Source organism: Mustela erminea, chromosome 3 (assembly GCF_009829155.1).
Source record: "Mustela erminea isolate mMusErm1 chromosome 3, mMusErm1.Pri, whole genome shotgun sequence".
Taxonomy (NCBI): Eukaryota; Metazoa; Chordata; class Mammalia; order Carnivora; family Mustelidae; genus Mustela; species Mustela erminea.
This window is the reverse complement of record NC_045616.1, coordinates 42,379,634-42,393,438: the sequence shown is the minus strand read 5'-3', so window position 1 is coordinate 42,393,438 and position 13,805 is coordinate 42,379,634. Positions and strand designations below refer to the sequence as shown.

Genomic DNA, 13,805 nt, shown 5'->3' with positions numbered 1-13,805 from the left:
CAAGTCTTTAATTCATTTCAAGTTGATTTTTATGTATGCTACAAAACAGTGGTCTAGTTTCATTCTTTTGTTGGTGACTGTTGTTTTCCCAAGACCATTTCTGAGAAGATTGTTCTTCTCCCAGTGTATATTCTTCATAAGTTAATTGACAATATATGTATGGCTTTATTTCTGGGCTCTCTATTCTGTTTCATTGATAAATATATCTGTTTTTATGCCAGTACTGTACTGTTTTGATTACTGTAGCTTTGTAATACACTTTGAAATCAGGGAGCATGATGCCTTCAGCTTTATTCTTTCCCAAGATTTCCTTGGCTATTTAGACTTGCAATTAAAGTGCTTGAACATCTTGGAAGTCATTTGTAATAATAATAAAAAAAAAATCTGTCTCACATTGTGTGTAAAGAAAAAAATCTAGTTAGAGATACAAATGTAAAAAACACAATCACACAAGTATGACTATGAAACATGGGTGAATTTCTCTTGAATCTCAGTGCAGGCAAAGGTTTTCTAAGACTTAAAAAAATCTAGAGGTGACAAGTAAAAAGATTGATGAATTTGAGTATATGAAAAAAATTTGTAAGCTTTTGTATTGTGAAAATCAACATGAAATAATCAGTGAAAATCAACATGAAATAATCAGTGAAACTGAGAAGAAACTTTTACAGTAATTGGAGCAAAAGACTAACATTCCTAATGGTAAAAAAGCCTTAAAACTGATGTGTTAAGTAGGAAAACTCTGACTGAAAATAAAAATATTATATGAACAGACAATTCAACAGAAAATATAGAAAAAGTGGTTTTTGAAAATATGAAAACATTTTAAAACTCTCATGGTTAAAAAATTACAACCAAAACAGTAAGATACTATTTCTTTCCACCAAATTAGAAAATAAAAGTATGAACAAAGAATGTAAGGAAGGATTATCTCTCTATATATGGAAACTTGGAAACATTCCCGCTGGAGTTGCCTGTGGAAGAGTAACAGTGAGACATTAGCTAAAATCATTAGAAAATGAAGGGTCGGCAGATGATGACAGTAATGAGATACGGTGGTTAATATAGCTTGTTCACCTGAGATTCAGGCTGGAGATTTTAGGGGGAAAAAAAAGAAAAAAAAGATAATATTAATTACATTTTGTTGTGTAGCCAATTAACTAAAATTAAGGACCATAAAAAACACTGCAAATATTTATTGTTTCAGAGTTCCTGTTGGTCAGGCATTTAAGAGTAGCATTGCTTCAGGCTTCTGTCTTGGAAATCTCTCTTATGATTGTGCAATTTTTATGTCAGCCTTGACTGGGGTCATCAGAGTCTCCTTACTGAGCCTGGAAGATTTACTGCTAAAGTTGTTCACTCAAATGATTGGCAAGTTGATGCTGATGGGTGGAAGAAAATCTCCCTCAAAATGTGGACTTCTTTATGGGGCTGGTGGAGTGTCCTTAGGACCTGAAAGCCAGATTCAGAACAAGTGATTCAAGGGAAAAAAGGCAAAGGCTTCCATGCCTTTTATGACCTATTCTTAGAAAGTCACCCTCTCTCACTTCCCTCAGTGTGGGATAAGACTACATAGAAATGTGATTACCAAGAGATGAGAATTATTGGGGATTACGTTTGAACATCGCTACAAAAAAGGTGGCCATATATTCTAATGTGACTTTAGAAATAAAAGAATACCTGGTTCATTTCCATAAAAATGATATAAGGAATCAGAAAAATAAAGCCAGTAGTGAGAAAAATAAAGCCACCATTGGGAGATACCATGATGGAATTCATGTACTAATTAGTACACCCAGATGATAGCTGGATTGCAATTTAACACAATGAATGAAGGGACCATTCAGGCGATATGTTGACAGTATAGAAAATGTTACATGTAACTCTTATGCATAACATTGAATTTCAAGGAATAGAGTCATAAATTTTAAGGAGTTGACAGAAGACTCCAAGGAAGAAACAAAAGAGATTGTTGGATATTGGATTAAGGTGAAGAAATGGAAAGATGACCTGGCAGTTTAGGAAGTTTCTTGGTAACTGAGATAAAAAAGACATAATACAGTTAGTCGCAATGGCTTCATTGCAGATAGTGGTAGCAAAGTTTTCAGTAATATGGTTTATGACCCAGTGAGTTTCTGGAGCTTTCTCTGCTTCACTGGGTCGGTAAAGCTCTGTCCAAGGGAAAATAAGGTCTTTGTCTTAGTGTTTAGGCCTATACTAAAAGACAGGACTAGAAGTTTATGGGAGATGTGGGCTTTAACCCCATTGTCCTGGTGGAAGGGTTTCTGTTGCTCCCCTGGGAGAAAAGCTACTATAGCTTCAAGTTAGTGTGCTTTCTTTTGCTAGCTTTTGATGGCCCGAATGGTGGGGAAGCTGAGTGTTATATCAATATGTGGGCCTCTTCTCCAACCCTGAAGATAGGATTACAGGGTTTAGAGGAAGAAACATACTCTAACATCCATTTTTGTGTATTTCCAATTATTTTGTCATTTCTGTTGTGATTGCATTTTACCTGGAAGAACTTTTTGTAAGTGTTTTTTATTATAAGTGTTTATTTTTAAGTTCCCAAAACTTAACAGGATGGAGGAGGGATTTTTTAAAATTAATGATTTTTAATTGAATTATGTTGTTTTAAAAAAAGATTTATATGGTGATAACTACTATTGTTTTTGGTACTTTTTATTCATACTTATTACTATTTCTCATGAATTTGTTTTTTATGTGCTAAAACATAAAAAAAAACTTGCGAAAGTATTATGTTTGGTGGTGGTTGTGGGGTTATTACTAACATGTTGAGATCTGTCTACTTCTATGTGTCAGCATATAAATGCATCTATGTTGATTATATATATAGACATAAACATGCTTTATATTTCATGTTATATCAAATATATATTTATATGTAGAATATTAATATATATTTGGTATATGAACTATGGTTTAATCAGCAATCTTAGTAATTATTTTTCTACTGGCTGATTCATTCATTTTGATTCATTCTTTTTCCCTTGGACAGAGCTCAAATGATTTCATTTTTTCAAAGTATACTTTGACATCTGTCAAGTATACTTTTTTTGAATTGTAACAATTCATGCATTATAACTTCTAGTCTATAGTAAAAGGTATGTAGAAATACATGTTTTTTATATCTTGATGAATGATTATAGTTTAGATACCGTCCTTTGTATACCATTCTGTTTAAATTCTGATAATATTGTTATATTGCCTTTCTTTTATAAAATTGTCTGGAATTTTGCTTGGCCTTTCCCTTGATTTTCTACCCTTCTGAATCATGATTTAGAGAAGACTTGAAATACTGTATTGCTGTGATTTTTAAAATACAAAAGTCTGTTTAAATAAGTGATTTTTAAAACTTTACATAATGATTATAGTATATGTGAAATTATTCTTCTCATGTATTCTGTATTTTCTATTGATTATCTTTTTCTCCTTTTTTCCTTACTTTAGAGCAGTGGTTCTCAAGTAAGGCTATTTTTTGGTTGTCACAGCAGTCACAACAGGCTGAGGATTGCTACTAGCATCAGCTGGGTAAGTCTGGGGTGCTGCTAAATATCCTACAATGCATGGTGCAACCCCACGCAACAGAGAACAACCTGGTCCAAAATGTCCATATGCTAAGATCAAGGACACTTATTTCAAATTTTACATTCTGTATTCTATTCATTTTTTTTTACTTGTGTCAATGTGAGATAGATTTAAGATTATTTTAGTCATCACTTAAAACAATCTTCAGAGAATGTTGAATTAATAGAGACATTCATTTTCCTGTAGTGCTAGAAAAAAAGGGATTTATAAAGACTTAAGGTAATGTGGTTACTCTTCTCATCTTCCATAATGTTTTTAAATTTTTATTTTTATATTTTTAATCACCCATTGTCAATATATACAAAGTAGTAAGACACATGTGTGCATATGTTTATGTATGTGTATATGTACATGTGTATGTGTATATGTATTTGTATGTGTATATGTGTATGTGTGTGTATGCATGTGTATGTGTATATATGTGCATATGTGTATGTATACGTTCATGTATGTGCATGTATATATGTGTATATGTATGTGCATGTGTATATGTATATATGTACATGTGTGTATATGTGTATGTGTATATATGTATGTGTATATGTGTATGTGTATGTTATGTCTGTATGTTTATATATGTATATGTGTATATGTATATGTATATGTGTGTGTGTATATGTATACTTATCCATGGGTTTTACCATTTTCTTTCCTCCTTGTACCCCTTTCTCTTTGTTTGGGTCTCCTTTTCCTGCTTGCTGAGTTACACCCACGAGTAGTACTTTCACTGGAAGTAGATGGATGGCAAATTATCCAGCATTCATTGTATCTAAAACTGTTTTTGCTTCACTTACATTACTTAATGATTATGTAGCTGGAATAAAATTATATTCATAGTAATTTCCCTTCAGCACTTTGAACATTTTATTTCAGTAACACATTGTTTCTGTCTGTGATTAGTATGTTACTCCTTCATAGGTAATCTTATCATCAAAACCTGATTTAGTACCAACACCTTTATACTTGATAAGTCATTTTGATTCTGTGTCTTAGTGTTAATTAGCTTTTGATCTCTGCTTGAGACCAATTATGGTTTTGTTGTTACTTAGTTAGATAACATATTTTATGTTAGTTCTGAAAAATTATTGGTATTGTCTTGTTAAATGGTATATTCTTTAAATTATAAGTTTATGAAATCATTATTAGAAGCCTAATAGACCATTTTTTATCCTCTATCATTCAAATTCTATTTTGTGTATTCTATCTTGTAATTTCTTTGAAGAATTCGAATGTACTTTTGAGTATATGCTTGAATTTGATTTGTACTTCATCTGTCTAGTTTGAACTTTTAGTTCTCAATTAATTATATTTTTATCTTAAGGTAATGATTTTTGGAATCACACACATTGGAAAGTTTGTTTAGCTTCCTCAGATATACTTAATTTTCACAATAGCCTCATTTTTTCCATACATAATACTCTACATTCTTATCACTTTTTACCTGATAGTCACAAGATAGCTACTTAATATCCAGTGTCAGTCTTCTAACTAAGAAGAAGAGAAATTAAGCTCCAAAATCTGAAGGAGGTCTGTGTTTAAAAGGTTGTAACTGGGGCCACTACTGGGTAGGAATTCCAGTATGACAATGGAAAAAAAGGAGCTGTGGTTCATTCCAGTAACCTTCCTCAGAAAGAGAGGCCCCAGAAAACTATGCAAGCGATTAGAAAAGTGTATGTATGAGTCCTAATGGGTAGACTGCCACAGCCATTAAGGTGCTCTTCTCAGATCTCCTTGGCAGACTTTCATGGAAAGCATGGCTGACTTTCATCCTTCAGTTGTCACCTGACTAGTACTACCACATTCAGACCAAGGCATGTTTCTCTTGGCTCCAAGGCCGTGCTCCTTCAAATCTGCTCTCAGCCAGATATAGAACCTGATGTGGACTACTAGATCCATTTGATTTCTGCCCACTTTAGGACTGACAAATGGGCAGCTCACTGACCAGGTCAAATTTTTATCAGAACTGGGGTGTAGACTGACACAACTTCCTACCCAGTTCTTCTCTTAACAGTTATTAAACTTAAATCTTGATCTGAAGGCTCTCCATTTCTATTCCTCTCCCATGGTTGGCCACATGCTTTCATTTTGGAGTATGCAAAGGCACTTTCATTTAGTTTTTGAATATGTTGTACAAGAGATTTTATATTCCCATTTAGTTGGTCTCATAAGGATTCAGAAAGACTACCAGTGCTACCATATTTCCCAAACTCCAACCATTAAACACTTACAGGTAAAGATCTAATTTTTTTTATTAGACATATTATCTATATAACACCCATGTTCTAAACAAATATTGAGGTATATAACTTTTTAGTTCTTCAGTAATTTTAGAATACATAGTGGAAATGTGGATTCTAGAAAGTTACTTCTAAGCACAACTATAAAGAAAGAACAGAGAAATTGAGTTCAGTTGATAGTATAATTTCAACAATATCAATAATTTTACCATATTTAATGGGCTGAATTTATATATAAAACAATGTTTAGACAGTTTCCACATAGCTGATAATGAAATTATAAATAAGAGTAGGGAAGTCATAATATATTTATCTTTTATTCTAGGAATAAAAGCTCACTGCAGTGTTAATCTATGAGTTATTAGTTGTCAACATTATCTCCTCCATGAGTAAGTGAACTTTTCTTGTATTCAGCAAACTGACAATTCTTAAAGTGAGGATACATACTAAGATTTTAGTACAAAGACTATCAGTATCCACAAGCAACTGAAATGTGATATCCTTTATTTTAGCAAGTTATACTTAAGATATTCATTTGGTATGTATATTTTGTAGCAAGAAAGAGAATAGGTATATTCAGTTGGAAACTCTATATCATGACACACAATTCTGACATAAAAGGAAATGGCATTGTAAAAATGGAACTCCTTTTGACTGAGAGAAGTAAAACAGAGGAAATTTCTAAGTAACAGAAAGCAGTTAAAGCTGCCCTTAGAGAACTGTAACTTACATAACTATAACTTACTGCCACTTAAAAGAGAGATAATAATTTGTGTAGACACTGAGTTTGGCAGACCTATGGGGATAATATATCTTTTTCAGTCTCAAATATTATTTCATTTTTGATGTGAAGTCTTTCCTGCAATATTAACTTCTTATACTATTTTTTCCCTCAATGACCTTGACAAACATGTGGGAAATAATCAGTCCCATCTTCTCAGGTCTTGAAGGGTTTGGAAATCTATCTTGAAGAGATGTCATTGTAGTAAATATCCTCATTGTTGCTTGAAAGCTGTATCCTCCTTAAAAAAACAAAAACAAAAGGAAGTGTTACATGAGGCAGATGTGAAATCATCCAAAACTATGACTTATTTTAGTCTGCAGAGTATTTTAGATTGCAACAAAATAGGCTAGTTTCTGTTTTCATCCAGTGGGATTTTGTGAGATGAAATTTTTTTGAGATCAAATTCATTGTGGTTTATGAGTCAAAGGCAGAGTAGCTTGGGACCTAATCTTGATTTCTCCACATTTAACACATTTATTTTTAGAATTACATGTAAATGTTATCCTCAAACTTTCAAACTGTTAAATACATTTGTCAAGTGGCCTGTCACTAATTATATTCATATCTGATTACCAAATTGTTCATATCCTAGTTTTTAGATTTTTTTTTTTTTTGCAGTAGCTTTTGGGAATCCTTGCTTTCTCCAGTATATTGGACACAGTGTTGACTGCTTAATTTTGAAATCAAAGTAAGTAAGTGCTTAATATTTTATCTCTTTGGCTTTACAAACAATGCAACTTGTGTCTTAGCACTCTAGTTAAATTGTTCCTAGGGAGCAAGAAATTCATTTTTTTCTGTCACTAGTAGAAATGGATCACTTCTCTACCCCTCAACACCTCAGACAGGTAAGGGGATCAGGAGAATTTCTGCATAATATCATTAAATATTTCACTATCTCTTTTTTCCCACCCCAACAGCAAAACATGCCAGCAAAGCCATATTGAGTGATGTCACTAAAGGCAGATTTACAGTGAAGCTAAATGAAGCTTAAACTTCAGGGCCCTACAGATTTGCTTACAATGACATACATTTTTGACAATTTGCAATAGTTTGATGTTTCTGTTCTCACTCTTTAAAATGGCTTTAGCAAATGCCTGGTGCTTATAAACACAGGAAGAATGAATCTAAAATAATCATGAAATTTTAGAGCTTGGTGGAGATTTATGGTTTAGCTACTTCAATTCCTTTCTACCAAAGATACAGAAATTTAAGCCCAGAGAGGTTCACTTACATACCTAACGTCACAAAGGTTGTTAGCTACAAAACCAGTGCTGAAATTCCAGTGTATAAATGCTGAACTAATTTTCTTTTGAATGTATTACTCTACTCCTTAAGAATATAATGGGTATTACGTTTTGTTGATACAGTAAAGGGTAAATGCTATGGAGCTGAGTTGAGAAAGGAAATTTTCAACTTTTAATCTTCATAGGTCCTGTTTGTAGGCTCCCAGAGAAGCTATTACTATAACATTTACCAAGGTCAAAATGGCTCCAAAAAACCTTAAAACATGGCTCTCTATTTCTGCCTTGAGCATACATTATACATCTGCTTCCAATAAATTTATTAATTAAATTAAATAAACTAACCAACCAAAAAGGAGCATTCTAAACATAAAGATATGGGGGTGGGGGGGGACAACAACACCTCCCTGCTTCTCCTAAGATTAAACTCACGCAGCTTGCACATACTAAAAACATAAGATAAAGTCTTTAACTTTCTAGAATGTCCTTTGTCATGATGATTTGTCTGTACATAAAAAACCTAGATAACCCTGCACCAAATCTTTCTTCCCTGAATCACTTCCTTCTTTGTGAAGACGGAGTATCCCAGGCAACTGTCCTAACTTGGGCCCAAATAAAACATTTTTCCCTTCTCTTTAAAATTTTTAAAAAGTTTTGTTCATTTTTTATCAAAACGGTAGATATAAGTCCAAACCTGACACACTTGCTAGTTGAGAAATCCTCACTTCATTTTTTTTTCGTCTGTTAAATAGCAATGACATCTGCTTGAAAGGATTGTCATGACGCAGTATATGGGAACTTCCTAAGAAGGTGATACGCTGCCCAAGTGACAGCTGTATTATGATATCTAAAATATCTTTATACATACTGTAAATCTGAAACTATTTTAAAATAACATGAAACACAAACAAATGTAAGGATAACAGACAGTCAGTTCCCAACAGCCTACAGAGGTCTCCACAAAGAATATTCCCTTGTTTAATCTGTTTAAGTCATTTGAGTACGACCATTAGTGGAATATATTTACAACAAAATTTCACTAATATCCTATACCCAACCAAAGAAAGCTTCTACTACATCAGGAGTATTCCTGTTTTGAAGATATTGGAAATGCTTCTTTCTTTCTTTCTCTATATAGTTTTTCCATATTGGTTTATTTAATGGGATTATGTGAGCTTTTGATTCATTAGTTATGACAATTAATGTTTTTATTCTCTCTCTATAAATACAAAATTTATATTATTAACTATATAATTATATTTATATAGTTATAAACTATATAGTTTATATAGATACATATATAACTATATAGTTATATAGTTTGTATAACTATATAACTTTATATAGTTTGTATAACTATATAGTTTGTATAACTATATGGTTATACAAACTATATATAGTTATAAGCTATATATTATATATAATTTATATATAATTATATATATTATATATATTAACTATATAATTATATTTATATAGTTATATCTATATCTATATATATCAGTTATATCTTTGTAACATATAATTTATATATTATATATTATAAAATTATAAACATATTTTATTATAATGAAATATGAAAACCCTTAAATAAACCCAGACTTCCACATTCTAAACTAAAACAGAATACTTACTAATTTTTTAATTATTTTTTAAGATTTTATTTATTTGACAGAGAGGAAAAGGGAGAGTAAGAAGGAGAAGCAAACTCCCTGCTGAGCAGAGAACCCAAGGTAGGGTCTGACCCCAGGACCCCAAGATTATGACCTGAACTGACATTTAACCAACTAGCCACCCAAGTACCCCTACTAACTGTTTAATTTTAATTTATAATTAATAATTAGTATATATGAATTACTAAATAAAAATTTTGTATTACTTTTTATGCTTAATATTTTCATAGTTACCTAAGAAAAAAGGAAAATAGGAAGAAAAAAAGGCTATCAGAGATTCAGAAGAAATAACAATAGAAAAGAATTAACAAAATGAGAAATAATCTTTGGATCTCTTACTAACTAAAGTTGTGTTTACTCTTTAAATTACATAAGACCATGAAGTATATTAGGAATTTTAAGAGAAAATAATGATGAAGCGTACTTTGAGTCATGACTAGGGTTTTTAAGTGGGCACCTGTATCAAACATGTAAAATATTCCTTAAAAGTTGTAACAGAAGCTACATCTTCAAAGTTTCCTTGCAAGATAAAATATTATGTAAAAGGTAATACAGAAGTAAGATGATAAAAGGAGAATCTAATGGACTAAATTAAGAAATTGCTGTTATTATCAGATGTTGCTCCTAGTGTAGTACTTTTGAAAATCTACCTTCTTTTTGTAAGGAAGAGGCTGAGCAAATAATCTCAACTTTTTTTTTCTGTGATGAGATTAAGAATTGCATAGTGGGCTTAGAAATCATGCACAACTCTGAATATGACTTCTCATTTCCTACCAAATTCCTTTCCAACTAAGCTACCCTTGAAATTGATGATTCTTGAAATTAGGCCCATAAAGTCATTAATTGACTTGGTCAAATTGAAATCTTGTTTTAAAATGCTATAAACTTATTGTTGAATTAAAAAAAAAAAGCCCTGCAAATACTTTGAAAATTTTTCCAAGTAAAATAACAGATAGAAACCGAATGACATGACCTTAGTAAAATCCTACCCCACAAAAATAAGAATACAAAGTAAGCACATTTAAAAATTATTAAGCTCTTAAACTCTATAATAGCAATGCTTCTCCCAGTATTAGAGGGGAAGGAAGGTGAGTGGTCAAAATCTGACATTTATTCTTTTTTTTTTTTTTAAGATTTTATTTATTTATCTAACAGAGATCACAAGTCAGCAGAGAGGCAGGCAGAGAGAGAAGGAAGCAGGCTCCCTGCCGAGGGGAGAGCCCAATGCGGGACTTGATCCCAGGACCTTGGGATAATGACCTGAGCCCAAGGCAGAGGCTTTAACCCACTGAGCCATCCAGGCACCTCTCTGACATTTATTCTTATTACCACCTAAAATGGTACTGTGGAAGACTCATCTTGAGTAGGTGAGCAGGGAATATATAGAGGCTGAAAACTCCTCTAGCACAGATGTACCATTCAAAGTGTCACTGTTGCTATCCATCACTATTCTTTAAAGCTAAGAAGAAAGTTAGAAGTGGCAGCTTGTTTAAATGCCCTTGAGACTTTCTCTTTGACTCATGCATTACATAGATGTGTTTTTTAATTTCTAAGTAACTTGGAGATTTTCTGGCTCCCTGTTACCAACTTCTGGTTAATATTGTTACAGTCCAAAAACACATTTTGCATAATTTCTGTTCTTTTAAATTGATTAAGATTTTGTACTCCAGGATGTAGTCTACCTAGACATGTGTTCCATGTGCACTTGAGAACAATGTGTATTCTACTATAAATAGAATGTTCTAGAACTCTCAAGTAGATCCAAGTGATGGATAGTGTCTTTTGGGTTCTCTGTTTCTTTGTTGGATTTCTGGCTACTTGTTCTATAAATTTCTGAGACACATATTGATGTCTCCAGTTACAGTTACAAATTCATCTATTTGTCCTTTCATTTCTATCTATTATTTCCCCATGTATTTTGATGCTGTGTTGACACATGCATATAAATTTAGGATTCTTAAGTCTTTTTGGTAAAATTTGTCCTTTTTGTCATTATGTAATGCTCCCATCTACCTCTGAAAAAATTCTTGACCTGAAGTATAATTTGTCTGAAATTAATATTTACTTCAGATTTATTTTGGTTAATAATTGATTGCATCTTTATCCTCTTGTCATAACATGTTCATGTTATATTTGTAGTGGATTTCTTATTGACAACATATAGTTGGATCATTATTTTTTTATGTAAAATTTTTATATTGTAGGTTTAGGTCATTGACATTCCCATGACTACTGATTGCTTGGATTATCTGGTGGCATCTTGTTAGCTGTTTTCTCTCTTTTTCTGCCTTTTTTGGTTTTAATTTAGCAGTTTTTAATGAGTCCATTTAATCTAATTTATTGGTTGTATCATTTAATCATATATTTTACTGGTTGCTCTGGAATTTAAACATACATTTAAAAATAACCTGCAACTACTATGGCATTATATTATACCACCTCATGTGCAGTGTAAACAATTTTTAATTGTGTGCAATCCAGTCCCTTTCCTATCCCTTGTGCCATCATTGTCCTGAATTTAATTCTGTAAACATCTAACATATAATTTGGCTTGCTTTTCATCAGTTATGTTTTAGAAAAACTCTGAAAAAAAAAAAATACTACATTTACCTGTATTTTTTCTATTTTCAACATTCTTCACATTTTACTGACTCTCGAATTTTCTGATTGAGCTCATGCCTTTTTCCTAAAGACATTTCTCTAACATTTCTTTTTTTTTTTTTAAAGGTTTTATTTATTTATTTGACAGAGAGGAATCACAAGTAGATGGAGAGGCAGATAGAGAGAGAGAGAGAGGGAAGCAGGCTCCCTGCTGAGCAGAGAGCCCGATGCAGGACTCGATCCCAGGACCCTGAGATCATGACCTGAGCCGAAGGCAGCGGCTTCACCCACTGAGCCACCCAGGCGCCCCTCTCTAACATTTCTTGCACACCAGGTTTATTAGCCATGGATTCCCTTAGTTTTTGCTTCCTTGAAAGTATTTATTTCTCCTTAAACCCTGAAGAATGTTTTCACTGTATATAGAATACTAAATTGACAGGGTTTTTTTTTTTTTTTTTTTTCCTTTCAGCACATGAACATGCCACTCTCTTGTCTGGTTTGCATGGTTTCAGATGAAAAGATTGAGGTAATTCTTAATCCTTGTCCTTCTGTAAATAGCATTTTTTGTTGTTGTTATTCTGGCAGCTGTTAACATTTTCTCTTTGTCCTTGGTTGCCATTAGTTTTCAGTAGCTTAAAATATAATATGTGTAATTTTGTTTTTTCTTGGATTTGTGTTTTAATATCTAATTTTGGATATTTTTCAACATTTTTTCTTCTGTACTGTTTCTTGTTTATTCTACTTTTAAGATTCTGATTACACATAGGTTAAAATCTGATATTGTCACAGTGAAAATAACTGCTAGAAGGAGGGATATTGATTATCTCTAACCAAAGGTTAACCAAAAAAATCTATATGTGATTAGGAGTGAATTACAATATAAGCTTCTTGATATTACAGGTAACAAATGAATTATTCTTGTCATTTTGTATCATTAAGAATGCATTTTGTAAGAATTTCTCACCAAAAATATAATGGAAGTCCACAGATAGAGTTCTAGACCAATTCAGACCATCGGAGCTGCTATTTAGAACTCACATTTCAGCCTCCTTGAATGTTAGCTTGATTTCTAGGCTTATTTTGTATAATTTCAAATCATGGGCATTTCCCATTTAACTGAAGGGATGATTTTATTTTCATCATTTTCTTTTTAATTTAGAGGATGGGGCCTTTTCCATAAATTATCCTCTTAGCAAACTTTTTCTTTAGTGAATCTTGGTTGATTAATGTTACAAAGTGTCTGATGGAGGGGGGGAAAGCTAATGTCTGACATTAACAGCTTTTATGTAAAATCAGGCAGGAAAATATGTAGATTAAAAGTTTTCAGTTACATAAGTATTTGTATTTGTAAGTATTTGGTAGTACTGGTCCTACCAAAGACACTTTTCCCCAAAATCTCTTGCAATGGAAGAGATGGATAAAATATACATTATTTAACCTCTCAAGTCCCAATTTCAAGTTACGATTGCACATTCATGTAATTAATCTAAGACATCTGTCCTTATCACCTCAGTGACATTATCCTGGTTCATTCCATGGAGATGTCTCAATAATTGTGCTTTCAATTTCAAACCATAATACCCATACTCTATTCTTGTCTTATGATATTTTTACCACATTTGTGGTACAGGGACTAGGATTATATTTTATGTCTGTCCTTCCCTTG

At 32.3% G+C, this 13,805-nt stretch overlaps 2 long non-coding RNA genes across 2 annotated transcripts in view; one reads left to right on the top strand and one right to left on the bottom strand.

The window, feature by feature from the left end:
• Positions 1 to 3,464: 3,464 nt before the first annotated feature.
• LOC116586092 lies at positions 3,465 to 12,642 on the top strand. Its single transcript, XR_004283888.1, has 3 exons — positions 3,465 to 3,546; positions 7,243 to 7,312; positions 12,609 to 12,642. It is a non-coding gene; the product is annotated as an uncharacterized LOC116586092 (long non-coding RNA).
• Positions 5,892 to 13,805, bottom strand: part of LOC116586090 — a 258,554-nt gene continuing 250,640 nt past the window's right edge. The window contains exon 4 of the long non-coding RNA XR_004283886.1: positions 5,892 to 6,862. This is a non-coding gene — a long non-coding RNA (uncharacterized LOC116586090). The remainder of the gene's footprint in view (positions 6,863 to 13,805) is intronic.